The sequence below is a fragment of the Notolepis coatsorum genome (genome assembly GCF_963971535.1).
Source record: "Notolepis coatsorum genome assembly, chromosome: 11".
NCBI lineage: Eukaryota > Metazoa > Chordata > Actinopteri > Aulopiformes > Paralepididae > Notolepis > Notolepis coatsorum.
The window spans coordinates 97,379,956-97,393,223 of record NC_140175.1 but is presented as its reverse complement, the minus strand read 5'-3'; the positions used below and the strand labels follow the sequence as shown (position 1 = coordinate 97,393,223).

Genomic DNA, 13,268 nt, shown 5'->3' with positions numbered 1-13,268 from the left:
CGGGTTTTCTGTATTTTATTTTTTTATTATTTTTTAAACAAACACATAAACAAACATGACGACACAAGATAAGATATACAAGCATTAGTTGACAGTGCACATCCAATGAAGTCACCATTTAGTTAAATGTCTTATACAGGATATACCCCTAATACCTGCTATCTAATACCCTACACACATATGCTCTAGCTCGTACCCCCCCCTCCCGGACCCCCCATTTGGATAATCCATCCATTATCCCACGCTCCTAACCAGACACTACCATTATATGCTAGCTTTTATTCTCTCCACCACTTCTAACCACATTGTCATTTTGGATTCATTGAGACCCAAAATTCTTGCTGTAGATATTTCTTGATAAATCACATCGAGATATGTAAGAATCCAGACCTTCCGGCACATTTTTTCCGGCTGGAACCATCGCGATGCTATCAGCTTTTTAGCCGCTGTGATACCCGATAAAACCAATCTCTTTAGCTGTGGAGGTACTGCACACTCAAAAACATCATTCAGCAGTAATACAGAGGGGTGTACAGGTATATTCAGAGTTAAGAGATTTGATAATTGCTGGGTCACTTCTTTCCAGAATATCTTAACTGGTGGGCAGTCCCAGTACATGTGCATAAATGTCCCCTCGTCGCCATTTGTACATAAGGAGCATTTGGAGTCTTGTTTAAGACCCATTCTGTTCAGTCTTATAGGAGTCAAGTATGTCCTGTGAATATAGTTAAGATTGATTTGTTGATGGTCCGGGTTCCTTGATGCAAGTCGAACATTTGCCCAGGCTTCTTGCCAATCAAAATCTTTTTCCAGGTCTGGTATATCCCTCCTCCAGACTGAGTCTAGGTGGAGGGTTTCATACGAGGACGTTAGTAATTGATGATACAAATCTGAAACAAAACCTCTCGATGTCTCTCTTTCATAGAAGAATTTGTGGTATATATGTAGAAAAGTCTGGTTTTCTATCGTTGTTTCTTTTATTCGATATTCCCATTCATAATCCATCGAGGGAGCCTGTGTTATCATTGGGAATGAGTCTGAGATCGCAAACGTCCAATACCGCCGCCTGCTGCCTTGCGGCCGGTATTGCACATCCTTTGAAACTCTCTGGCTTGGGCTGTGTGTCGATCTAAAAAGTCCGGGCCGGGTTTTCCTTGTCGGACAGGACAAGCGTTTACAACACATGGATTGAGGAGAATCAAGCACTCCCGGTTCATGTTCTTTGGTGGATTATGTTGGCAACACGATCGACATCAATACTTGGAATGGCGATCAGATAATTGGAATATTCATTTTGGAGTAGATCCTAGTTAAGGTAAGGGCTATATGGTATCAATCTTGCGTTGATCAAATAATCCATTCCCCGCAATCCGAATGTATGTGTGTGTGTAATGTATTCCGTTGGTGACGATCGAAGCATAGAAAAATGACCCCCCCCCACCCTTTCATGCATTCATGATGAAACATAATACCGATAATATAGCGTTGATTTCAGATTGATTGTTGATACAGGCGAGAAACGCCACGGTTTTTAGTGAAATGCACTAAATGCTGCATAGCGTCATTTTCTGGGATTAGACAGGATTACTCTAAAACTATACTCATATTCACTGCGGTATAAAACGGGAATGTATGGATGAAAATTATTTCTTTTTCACAAATTGAACGATAGATACTCAATGTCAAATGGGCAATAGTATTATATCCATAGCTATGATATTTAATATAGTTTGAGCCCTGCAAACACCGCCATGTATCCGTATACTTTAAAGCGGTGGCCTTCTTACCACACGGTACACAGCGACCACTGGCGTCCAATGAGTTAACGTGTTGTTGTTGTTGTTGTTGTTGTTGTTGTTGTTGTTGTTGTTGTGCTTCGTTGAGTCTCATCATGTTCACTCTGTGACATTGACTCTTTTAATCCTTTCACTGCCACACGACAAATGGTTAACCCTTTCACTGCGACAATACAGCAGGTTAAACCCTTTCACTGCCACATGACAAATGGTTAACCCTTTCACAACCACACTACAGAAGGTTAACCCTTTCACTAACACACTACAGACGGTTAACCGTAGGGTGGTAGTGAAAGGGTTAAATCAAAATGAGGTGTGGTGTGTGTGGTGCGTGTGGTGTGTGTGTGTGTGTGTGTGTGTGTGTGTGTGTGTGTGTGTGTGTGTGTGTGTGTGTGTGTGTGTGTGTGTGTGTGTGTGTGTGTGTGTGTGTGTGTGTGTGTGTGTGTGTGTGTGTGTGTGTGTGTGTGTGTGTGTGTGTGTGTGTGTGTGTGTGTGTGTGTGTGTGTGTGTGTGTGTGTGTGTGTGTGTGTGTGTGTGTGTGAACTGTAGTACGCCACATTTAGTCTGATTACAGAGCCATCCATTAGCCTGTATGGTCACTGACACAATGGGCCATATTTAGCTGTGTGTGAGGCCCACCGTCTCTCTCTCTCTCTCTCTCTCTCTCTCTCTCTCTCTCTCTCTCTTCTCTCAACCAAAACTGAAACAATAATGGCTCTGAAGCCCTCCCAATTCAGAACAGCACTGCCCGCAGCACCACTTTCATTTTGACAATGGACCTTTCTGTTCCCTGCGTGGAGATGTCCCGTCTGGGCCTCCTTGTAAGCATGGTGTTTCACCCGGGGCCCGTCTGGGCCTCCTTGTAAGCATGGTGTTTCACCCGGGGCCCGTCTGGGCCTCCTTGTAAGCATGGTGTTTCACCCGGGGCCCGTCTGGGCCTCCTTGTAAGCATGGTGTTTCACCCGGGGCCCGTCTGGGCCTCCTTGTAAGCATGGTGTTTCACCCGGGGCCCGTCTGGGCCTCCTTGTAAGCATGGTGTTTCACCCGGGGCCCGTCTGGGCCTCCTTGTAAGCATGGTGTTTCACCCGGGGCCCGTGCCTTACGTGACGTCGGGTCATGTTGGGTCGTCCCGTCACTTCTTTTTGACAAGCTAGCAAAACCATAACCTAAAAAGATGTTTATTAACCTAATTTCTGCCTTAACTCCAACGAAACAGCCACAGGAGACCTCATGCCTAATAGGTAGCTTCAAATGGAGATGATTCAACCATCTTTGTAAACACGGCTGAAACAATGTCTTCCCCGTTGATATGTTCTCATATTGACCATCATAATGTTTTACTGGAGAATGTGTACAACAAAATTAAATGGTGCTAAAATATATTGGCATTTAACTACGGCTGAGACCACTTATCGATTTATCGATAACTGCGTGAAATCGAAAACTATATTATATATCAATAGATGCCCAGCCCAAACGGGCTTACAACGCAGACTTATCAATTTCATAAATTTCATGTACATAGTAGGTGTGAGATCAAATATACAAATGATAGGAAAACATGATGTGTATAGTTTGTATGCCTTCATACTTGACATGCATCAAATAAACTGATCTCATATTGTACGTGTGTATTATACAGTCTAGTTCTGCCTAATCTTCCAAATAAAACTAGCCCATACTTTGCCACTCAGTCCAACTTCCTATTTTTTATCAAACCAAAATAATTCAGGATTTTTGTTCTGCATTCTGACAAAGGTACACGCAGGTTATCATATAAAGTAGCCTACAATACAACTAACTTCTTTTCATTATCTGCAGGTCACAGACCAAATACACTTTACCCTCCTCACTTACCTACTTCTATTGCCTGGGTGTAGGATACCTCTGCTCAGGTGGAGATAGCACAGGCTTCCACACCAAAAGGTTTCTGTTCTATGTATTTGTGTTAGGGTGGCGTCTAGGTTTGAACCCAAGAGCAGAACACAAGGCACAGGAGAATTAGGCGGTTTAGGGTATTTAATGGGTACCAGGCTTGGCAAGGGTGAATTACTGAAATGTACAACAAGGGTGAGGAAGGTCACTCCATGTGACCCCAGGCAGTGTCCAGGCTGGAGACGTCCACGGGTGGGGAGTAGTCCGGGGGGGTGCCATCCTACACACGGAGAGAAAGGCCTCACAGGCAGGTTCAAAGACAGTGGAAGCATACAGGTTAGAGTCCTAGTACCACGGTAGGTGAAGCAACACTCGGACGGGGAGTGGCAGGGGCGCAGGCCTCATATCCAGGTTCGGTGATGACCTGATGAGTCTCGGGTGTTTAGGTTGACCCAGGTAGACAGTGTGGGAATGAAGAGACGGGAAGCTGCCCATATAAAGGCGTGGAGACCTGCTGCCAGGCAGGAGAGAGAGAGGCCCTGGCTGTAGTTGTAACAATGTGAGCGTTCAGGGCGCGTGAATATTTTCGGCAACCAACTTGTGTTTAGCGTTTCTCTGATTGGCCACTACGCCCATGTGACCGCGGCAGCGCGAGAGAGCTGCAGCGCGGAAATAGGCTGTCTATTGCCATTCTCTAAGACAAACTCTAACCTTAACCAGCTCCTTAACAGCGCCTAAACTTAACCCTTCTCTTTTTTTTTTTTTTTTTTTCTTTTTCCCCCTCCATTTTCCTCCGATTTTCTCCCATCCCAATGTTAGTCGTATGCCAATTCCCAGTCCCTTCCTGGTCGCTGCGCTTTACCCCCCACAGTCAGATCATTTGGGAGAGTGGAGGCCACCACGTGCTTCCTCCGACACACGTCCAGCCAATCACCGCTTCTTTTCACCTGGCAGCGCGGATTCTCATTGAGAGGGCGTAGCGTGTGGGAGGATCACACTATCCCCCTCGAGTCCTATCCGCGCTTAGCAGGCGCCCCGACCGAACTGTAGGAGTCGCTGTTTACAACGACCCGGACCCACCCCGCCAGCTTCTCCCACCCTCTGATACTGCCAATTGTATCAGTGCAGACGGCCAGCCAAGCTGGTGACAACCCCGGAGCTGTGAGCTGGATTTGAACAGGCGAACCAAGCTCACAGCTCCGGGGCTGGTGACGAACGCAATCTCCGCTCGACCACCTAACCGCCCCCTAAACTTAACCCTTCTAACCATAACCAACTCCGAAACATTGCCATTCTCTAAGACAAACTCTAACCTTAACCAGCTCCTTAACAGCGCCTAAACTTAACCCTTCTAACCATAACCAACTCCGAAACAATGCCTAACCTTAACCAACTCCGAAACAATGCTTAAAGTTATGCCTAAACTTAACGGCGAAAGAATGCGAATGCATGTTAAAAAATAAAAAATAAAAAATAGAAGGGAATCGAACTTGCCAGCAACGGGCCGTAGGATCCACAGCAATGCAGCGCAGCGCTGCCAATTGAGCTAGTTCTGGATAGTAAAAAAGGGGGGATTACTGCTACATAATGCTGCCGCGCCGGAGCCGCTCCGCTCTGCTGCTGCGTTCGGGGCGCCCTCGTGGAGCACCGCATAGTGCCTCGCACACCTACTCCCGCCTCCCGCTCCCGGGGGATAATTTGTCACATGTCCTCCTCCCCACGTCTTCTCCCGTTCTCCCTCTCCTCTGTCGGTCTTGTATGGCCATGAAAAAGCTGTAAAAATGCTAAAATAATGTGAGTGAGTGAGTGAGTGAAGGTCCTGTAACCTGGCCGGTGCAGCTTTGGAGAAAATGTGAACGTTTTAATACCGTAGTCAATGTTTTATCATGAACAGGAATTTTCCATTAAAAGAAAAGTTACACAAATGTTTGCGTACGCTGTCCTAGTAGTTCTAAGACAGTTCTTAGAAAGAAATAAAAATCGGAATTGGCCAAAATCAAAACCTTCAGGTCAGACTTTGGAAAATCGGTCAAGGACATTGCAATCAGTGCATCTCCTCTAATGTGTAGGCCACAGGTGTGTGTGTGGGGGGGGGGGGGGGGGGGGGGGGGATAATATGCATGTATGTGTGTAGGGGCCTTTATATGTGGGCTGCATGAGTGTTTCTTTTCTGTTTTGTATGTGTATGCTTGTCTTGTGTGCGTGCGTGTGCCAAAGTATTAGCCTTAGTTTGAATGAAGATTCGTCATCTTGTGCTGAATGAATGAATGAGACTTTGAACAGAGCGAGGTCCAGATGAAGATGAAGTGGACCAGACGTCATGAGACACTCATGTCCTCCTGGCTCCTATAAGACACACTGTGTGACCTCCTCCTCCTCCTGGCTCCTATAAGACACACTGTGTGACCTCCTCCTCCTCCTGGCTCCTATAAGACACACTGTGTGACCTCCTCCTGGCTCCTATAAGACACACTGTGTGACCTCCTCCTCCTCCTGGCTCCTATAAGACACACTGTGTGACCTCCTCCTCCTCCTGGCTCATATAAGACACACTGTGTGACCTCCTCCTCCTCCTGGCTCCTATAAGACACACTGCGTGACCTCCTCCTCCTCCTCCTGGCTCCTATAAGACACACTGTGTGACCTCCTCCTCCTCCTCCTGGCTCCTATAAGACACACTGTGTGACCTCCTCCTCCTCCTCCTGGCTCCTATAAGACACACTGTGTGACCTCCTCCTCCTCCTGGCTCCTATAAGACTCACTGTGTGACCTCCTCCTCCTCCTGGCTCCTATAAGACACACTGTGTGACCTCCTCCTCCTCCTGGCTCCTATAAGACACACTGTGTGACCTCCTCCTCCTCCTCCTGGCTCCTATAAGACACACTGTGTGACCTCCTCCTCCTCCTGGCTCCTATAAGACACACTGTGTGACCTCCTCCTCCTCCTCCTGGCTCCTATAAGACACACTGTGTGACCTCCTCCTCCTCCTCCTGGCTCCTATAAGACACACTGTGTGACCTCCTCCTCCTCCTGGCTCCTATAAGACACACTGTGTGACCTCCTCCTCCTCCTCCTGGCTCCTATAAGACACACTGTGTGACCTCCTCCTCCTCCTCCTGGCTCCTATAAGACACACTGCGTGACCTCCTCCTCCTGGCTCCTATAAGACACACTGTGTGACCTCCTCCTCCTCCTCCTGGCTCCTATAAGACACACTGCGTGACCTCCTCCTCCTGGCTCCTATAAGACACACTGTGTGACCTCCTCCTCCTCCTGGCTCCTATAAGACACACTGTGTGACCTCCTCCTCCTCCTCCTCCTCCTCCTGGCTCCTATAAGACACACTGTGTGACCTCCTCCTCCTCCTGGCTCCTATAAGACACACTGTGTGACCTCCTCCTCCTCCTGGCTCCTATAAGACACACTGCGTGACCTCCTCCTCCTCCTGGCTCCTATAAGACACACTGTGTGACCTCCTCCTCCTCCTCCTGGCTCCTATAAGACACACTGTGTGACCTCCTCCTCCTCCTGGCTCCTATAAGACACACTGCGTGACCTCCTCCTCCTCCTGGCTCCTATAAGACACACTGTGTGACCTCCTCCTCCTCCTCCTGGCTCCTATAAGACACACTGTGTGACCTCCTCCTCCTCCTCCTGGCTCCTATAAGACACACTGTGTGACCTCCTCCTCCTCCTGGCTCCTATAAGACACACTGTGTGACCTCCTCCTCCTGGCTCCTATAAGACACACTGTGTGACCTCCTCCTCCTCCTCCTCCTGGCTCCTATAAGACACACTGTGTGACCTCCTCCTCCTCCTCCTCCTGGCTCCTATAAGACACACTGTGTGACCTCCTCCTCCTCCTGGCTCCTATAAGACACACTGTGTGACCTCCTCCTCCTCCTGGCTCCTATAAGACACACTGCGTGACCTCCTCCTCCTGGCTCCTATAAGACACACTGTGTGACCTCCTCCTCCTCCTGGCTCCTATAAGACACACTGTGTGACCTCCTCCTCCTCCTCCTGGCTCCTATAAGACACACTGTGTGACCTCCTCCTCCTCCTGGCTCCTATAAGACACACTGTGTGACCTCCTCCTCCTCCTGGCTCATATAAGACACACTGTGTGACCTCCTCCTCCTCCTGGCTCCTATAAGACACACTGCGTGACCTCCTCCTCCTCCTGGCTCCTATAAGACACACTGCGTGACCTCCTCCTCCTCCTGGCTCCTATAAGACACACTGTGTGACCTCCTCCTCCTCCTGGCTCCTATAAGACACTGTGTGACCTCCTCCTCCTCCTGGCTCCTATAAGACACACTGTGTGACCTCCTCCTCCTCCTGGCTCCTATAAGACACACTGTGTGACCTCCTCCTCCTCCTGGCTCCTATAAGACACACTGTGTGACCTCCTCCTCCTGGCTCCTATAAGACACACTGTGTGACCTCCTCCTCCTCCTGGCTCCTATAAGACACACTGTGTGACCTCCTCCTCCTCCTGGCTCCTATAAGACACACTGTGTGACCTCCTCCTCCTCCTGGCTCCTATAAGACACACTGTGTGACCTCCTCCTCCTCCTGGCTCCTATAAGACACACTGTGTGACCTCCTCCTCCTCCTGGCTCCTATAAGACACACTGTGTGACCTCCTCCTCCTCCTGGCTCCTATAAGACGCACTGTGACCTCCTCCTCCTCCTGGCTCCTATAAGACACACTGTGTGACCTCCTCCTCCTCCTCCTGGCTCCTATAAGACACTGCGTGACCTCCTCCTCCTGGCTCCTATAAGACACACTGTGACCTCCTCCTCCTCCTCCTGGCTCCCATAAGACACACTGTGTGACCTCCTCCTCCTCCTGGCTCCTATAAGACACTGCGTGACCTCCTCCTCCTGGCTCCCATAAGACACACTGTGACCTCCTCCTCCTCCTCCTGGCTCCCATAAGACACACTGTGTGACCTCCTCCTCCGCCTGGCTCCCATAAGACACACTGTGTGACCTCCTCCTCCTCCTGGCTCCCATAAGACACACTGTGTGACCTCCTCCTCCTCCTGGCTCCTATAAGACACACTGTGTGACCTCCTCCTCCTGGCTCCTATAAGACACACTGCGTGACCTCCTCCTCCTCCTGGCTCCTATAAGACACACTGTGTGACCTCCTCCTCCTCCTGGCTCCTATAAGACACACTGCGTGACCTCCTCCTCCTCCTGGCTCCTATAAGACACACTGCGTGACCTCCTCCTCCTCCTGGCTCCTATAAGACACACTGCGTGACCTCCTCCTCCTCCTGGCTCCTATAAGACACACTGCGTGACCTCCTCCTCCTCCTGGCTCCTATAAGACACACTGCGTGACCTCCTCCTCCTCCTGGCTCCTATAAGACACACTGTGTGACCTCCTCCTCCTCCTGGCTCCTATAAGACACACTGCGTGACCTCCTCCTCCTCCTGGCTCCTATAAGACACACTGCGTGACCTCCTCCTCCTGGCTCCTATAAGACACACTGTGTGACCTCCTCCTCCTCCTGGCTCCTATAAGACACACTGCGTGACCTCCTCCTCCTCCTGGCTCCTATAAGACACACTGTGTGACCTCCTCCTCCTCCTGGCTCCTATAAGACACACTGCGTGACCTCCTCCTCCTCCTGGCTCCTATAAGACACACTGTGACCTCCTCCTCCTCCTGGCTCCTATAAGACACACTGCGTGACCTCCTCCTCCTGGCTCCTATAAGACACTGTGTGACCTCCTCCTCCTCCTGGCTCCTATAAGACACTGTGTGACCTCCTCCTCCTCCTGGCTCCTATAAGACACACTGCGTGACCTCCTCCTCCTCCTGGCTCCTATAAGACACACTGTGTGACCTCCTCCTCCTCCTGGCTCCTATAAGACACACTGTGTGACCTCCTCCTCCTCCTGGCTCCTATAAGACACACTGCGTGACCTCCTCCTCCTGGCTCCTATAAGACACACTGTGTGACCTCCTCCTCCTCCTCCTGGCTCCTATAAGACACACTGTGTGACCTCCTCCTCCTCCTGGCTCCTATAAGACACACTGCGTGACCTCCTCCTCCTGGCTCCTATAAGACACACTGCGTGACCTCCTCCTCCTGGCTCCTATAAGACACACTGTGTGACCTCCTCCTCCTCCTCCTGGCTCCTATAAGACACACTGTGTGACCTCCTCCTCCTCCTGGCTCCTATAAGACACACTGCGTGACCTCCTCCTCCTGGCTCCTATAAGACACACTGTGTGACCTCCTCCTCCTCCTCCTGGCTCCTATAAGACACACTGTGTGACCTCCTCCTCCTGGCTCCTATACGACACACAAACCTAGCTGTGTGTTTGTTGTCTCTGAACCTTTTCAAGGATTACTACTAATGCCGGTTATATAACAATACTTTGGCTCAGAGGTCTTGTACAATCACAGCTAGCAGATGTCTTCCACCAATGCAAACAGACGCACAGAGAGAGACACACGTAACTGTACTTACGCCACGGATTGGCAGATGGTCGGCCGCCGCAGGAATGCAAAGTAAAAGCATTTTAAGATAAGATAAGATATTCCTTTATTGATTCCCTTGGGGGAAATTCAGGCATCATAGCAGCATGGGGGAGGGGGGAGGGGAGGTACAGGTAGTAAAAAGCAGTGTAAACAATATAACAAATCAATATAATTAACATAATTAACTCTGGACATGTGCATATGGGCAACAAGGTGCGTGATGAGGGTATGTATGCCTTGACTACTGCAATGCCCTCTACGCCGGCATCAGTCAGGCAGCCATGTCCCGCCTCAAAATGGTCCAGCACTCTGCAGCTAGGTTCCTTACCGGCACCAGAAAGAGAGAGCACATCACACCACTCCTAGCCTCCCTACACTGGCTCCCAGTCCCACTTAGAATAGACTTCAAAATCCTCCTCCTCACCTTCAAGGCACTATCGGGTGCAGCACCCCTATACATCACCGAGCTCATCACCCCCTACGCAGCACCCAGGTCACTAAGATCCTCCAACCAGGCTCGGCTGGTCCCCCCCCCCGCACCAGACTAAAAAAGAGAGGCGATCGCTCCTTCAAGGCCGTAGCCCCCAAACTATGGAACCAGCTTCCCCTGGAGATTCGATCTGCCCCTACGCTGGAGACATTTAAGGCCCGTTTAAAAACCCACTTTTATTCCCTAGCCTTCGATTAATCCTGATTCTCCCACACCCTAACCCACACACTCCCATGCAATTTTATCCTGCCCCCTCCCTCTTGTATCTCTTCTTGTGCTCCTCTGTCCCTGGTGTGCTATACTGTACTTTGTGCTCCCCTATCCGCTTGTCCTATTATTTGAATGTACTGTCCTGTCCTGTTGTGCCATTTTGTATTTGTGTATTTTATAGGACATTGATTTTATGCTTTGACTGTACTGTACAGCACTTTGGTTGGCTCTCGAGCTTTTAAATGTGCTCTATAAATAAATTACTTGACTTACTTGACTTGACTCTCAGTTATATTTGCCCTACAATAAATAGTTACAATATATAATCCAATAATCTAAATCTAATCTAATATATAATATAAAATAAAATAAAAAAATAATAATATAAATAAATAATATAAATGCTAAATGCTAAATATATGCAATATATAATCTAATAATCCAATAATCTAAATCTGATCTAATATATAATCAAAAAATTTGAAATGCTAATGCTTTTATCCTCTGTCTTGTGTGTGTGTCCTCAGTCACCAGATCAAGTCGCTGCAGTACAGCGTCACGGGGGACGTCATCCTGGTGGTGTCGGGTAACGCCCAGGCCAAGGTGCTGGACCGCGACGGCTTCAACGTCATGGAGTGCCCGAAGGGAGATCAATACATGGTGGACATGGCCAAGACCAAGGTAGGTCCAGAGTAGAGGATGACATCTTTTCGGGATTCCCGCGGGATGGGAGTCAATTTCACTTTGAATCACGTGATTGGGCAGGACCGGGAGTAAAAGTCAAGTGGGATGGGAGTGGGTTTCTATAAAAGTTTGGCTCGGGATTGGGACGGGATTGGGATCAGTCCTCTGTGGGAGTGGGAGGGAGTGGGATTTTTTTTAAACTCTCATTTGGGATTGGGATGGGATGGGATTATTTCTGTGGAAGTGGGAAGGAGCGGGAGTCAAAATCCACTCACTTGTCACCCTCTAGTCCAGAGGCGACACATCGCGAGGCGACACAAACTCACAGGCGATCTAAGCGTGTGCTTTGTGGCTCTGCCGCGGTTTCCTGTCCCGTCGCAGGAGGGATCCCTCCCAAACTGTGTTCCCAAATGGGACAGTGAGGTCTTTGTACCCTAAGAGGAGTTACTCAGTATCATTTAATACAGGGGTTCTCAAACTTTTTTTATACCATGACCCCATTTTATTTGGCGACCCCACACTTAATGTATCGCGTAATTTCATCATGGAATTAAGGAATATCAAAATAAAATCACTAGGGCTGTCAGTTTATCGCGTTAATTAGATTAATTAATTACACAGCAAATTATCACGTTATGAAAATTAACTCAAAATTAATTACAAAAAAAAAGTTTTTTTTTTTTTTTTATATTTTGTTTTATCTCATTCATTCCATAAGAACGTAGAATACACATTACAGACTTTTTTTTATATGAGAATATCAATACATTTTTTTTTTATCTTTGACTGTGAATAACACTATGCTCAAATTGACGACCTGAAAAATCTAAGCAAATTAATAGATGGAAGATGATTAAACAGAAGGTTTTGTAGATACAGTACTGAATTCTGCCATCCGGACACATGCAATTTGAAATATGATTATAGAATATAGAATATCAGGCATAAAATGGTTATGCGATTAAAATGCGATTAATTAGATTAATTAATTACAAATCTGTAATTAATTAGATAAATTTTTTTAATCGCCTGACAGCACTAAAAATCACACGTTGTTGAACTTGATCATGCATATTTATTAGAAAATTGTATTACAGCACCGTTATCAATACACATTATAAAACGAGGGCATATTTAGCCTAAATAGGTTGTCAGAACATAAACAGAAAATTACCTTAAATTTTTTCTTGCCAATGTCCCCCACTGTCACCTACCACGACCCCACTTTGGGTCGCGACCCGTAGTTTGAGAACCGCTGATTTAATACCATCGCCACGGCCCTAGAACTAGCAGGGGAGTTACTCTAGTATCATTTAATACCATCTGCCCCAGAACTAGCAGAGGAGTTACTCAGTATAATTTAATACCATCTGCCCCAGAACTAGCAACAGAATCATGTGGTAAATGAGGCTGAACAAGTAAATCAAAATCCTGTTGAAATTGCAATACAGCATTGAATACTGGACTAAATTAGTGTTGGACCGCAATCCAACACTTAGATACCAGGCTAAATTAGTGTATCAATGTCCCCCCGTATTAGATACTGGGCTGATACCAGGCTAAATTAGTGTATCAATGTCCCCGTATCAGATACTGGGCTGATACTGGGCTTTATCTGTGCATCAATCCCTATTCTCTTATCTGTAGGGGAACCCTGCTGGAGGGTGGATAGTGCAGCTGTGTGTGTGTGCGTGCGTGCGTGCGTG

The 13,268-nt window shown here is 47.9% G+C and overlaps 1 protein-coding gene across 1 annotated transcript in view; it reads left to right on the top strand.

Annotated features, from left to right (window-relative positions):
* wdr70 (WD repeat domain 70) overlaps positions 1-13,268 on the top strand; it is a 213,252-nt gene that overhangs the window by 22,390 nt on the left and 177,594 nt on the right.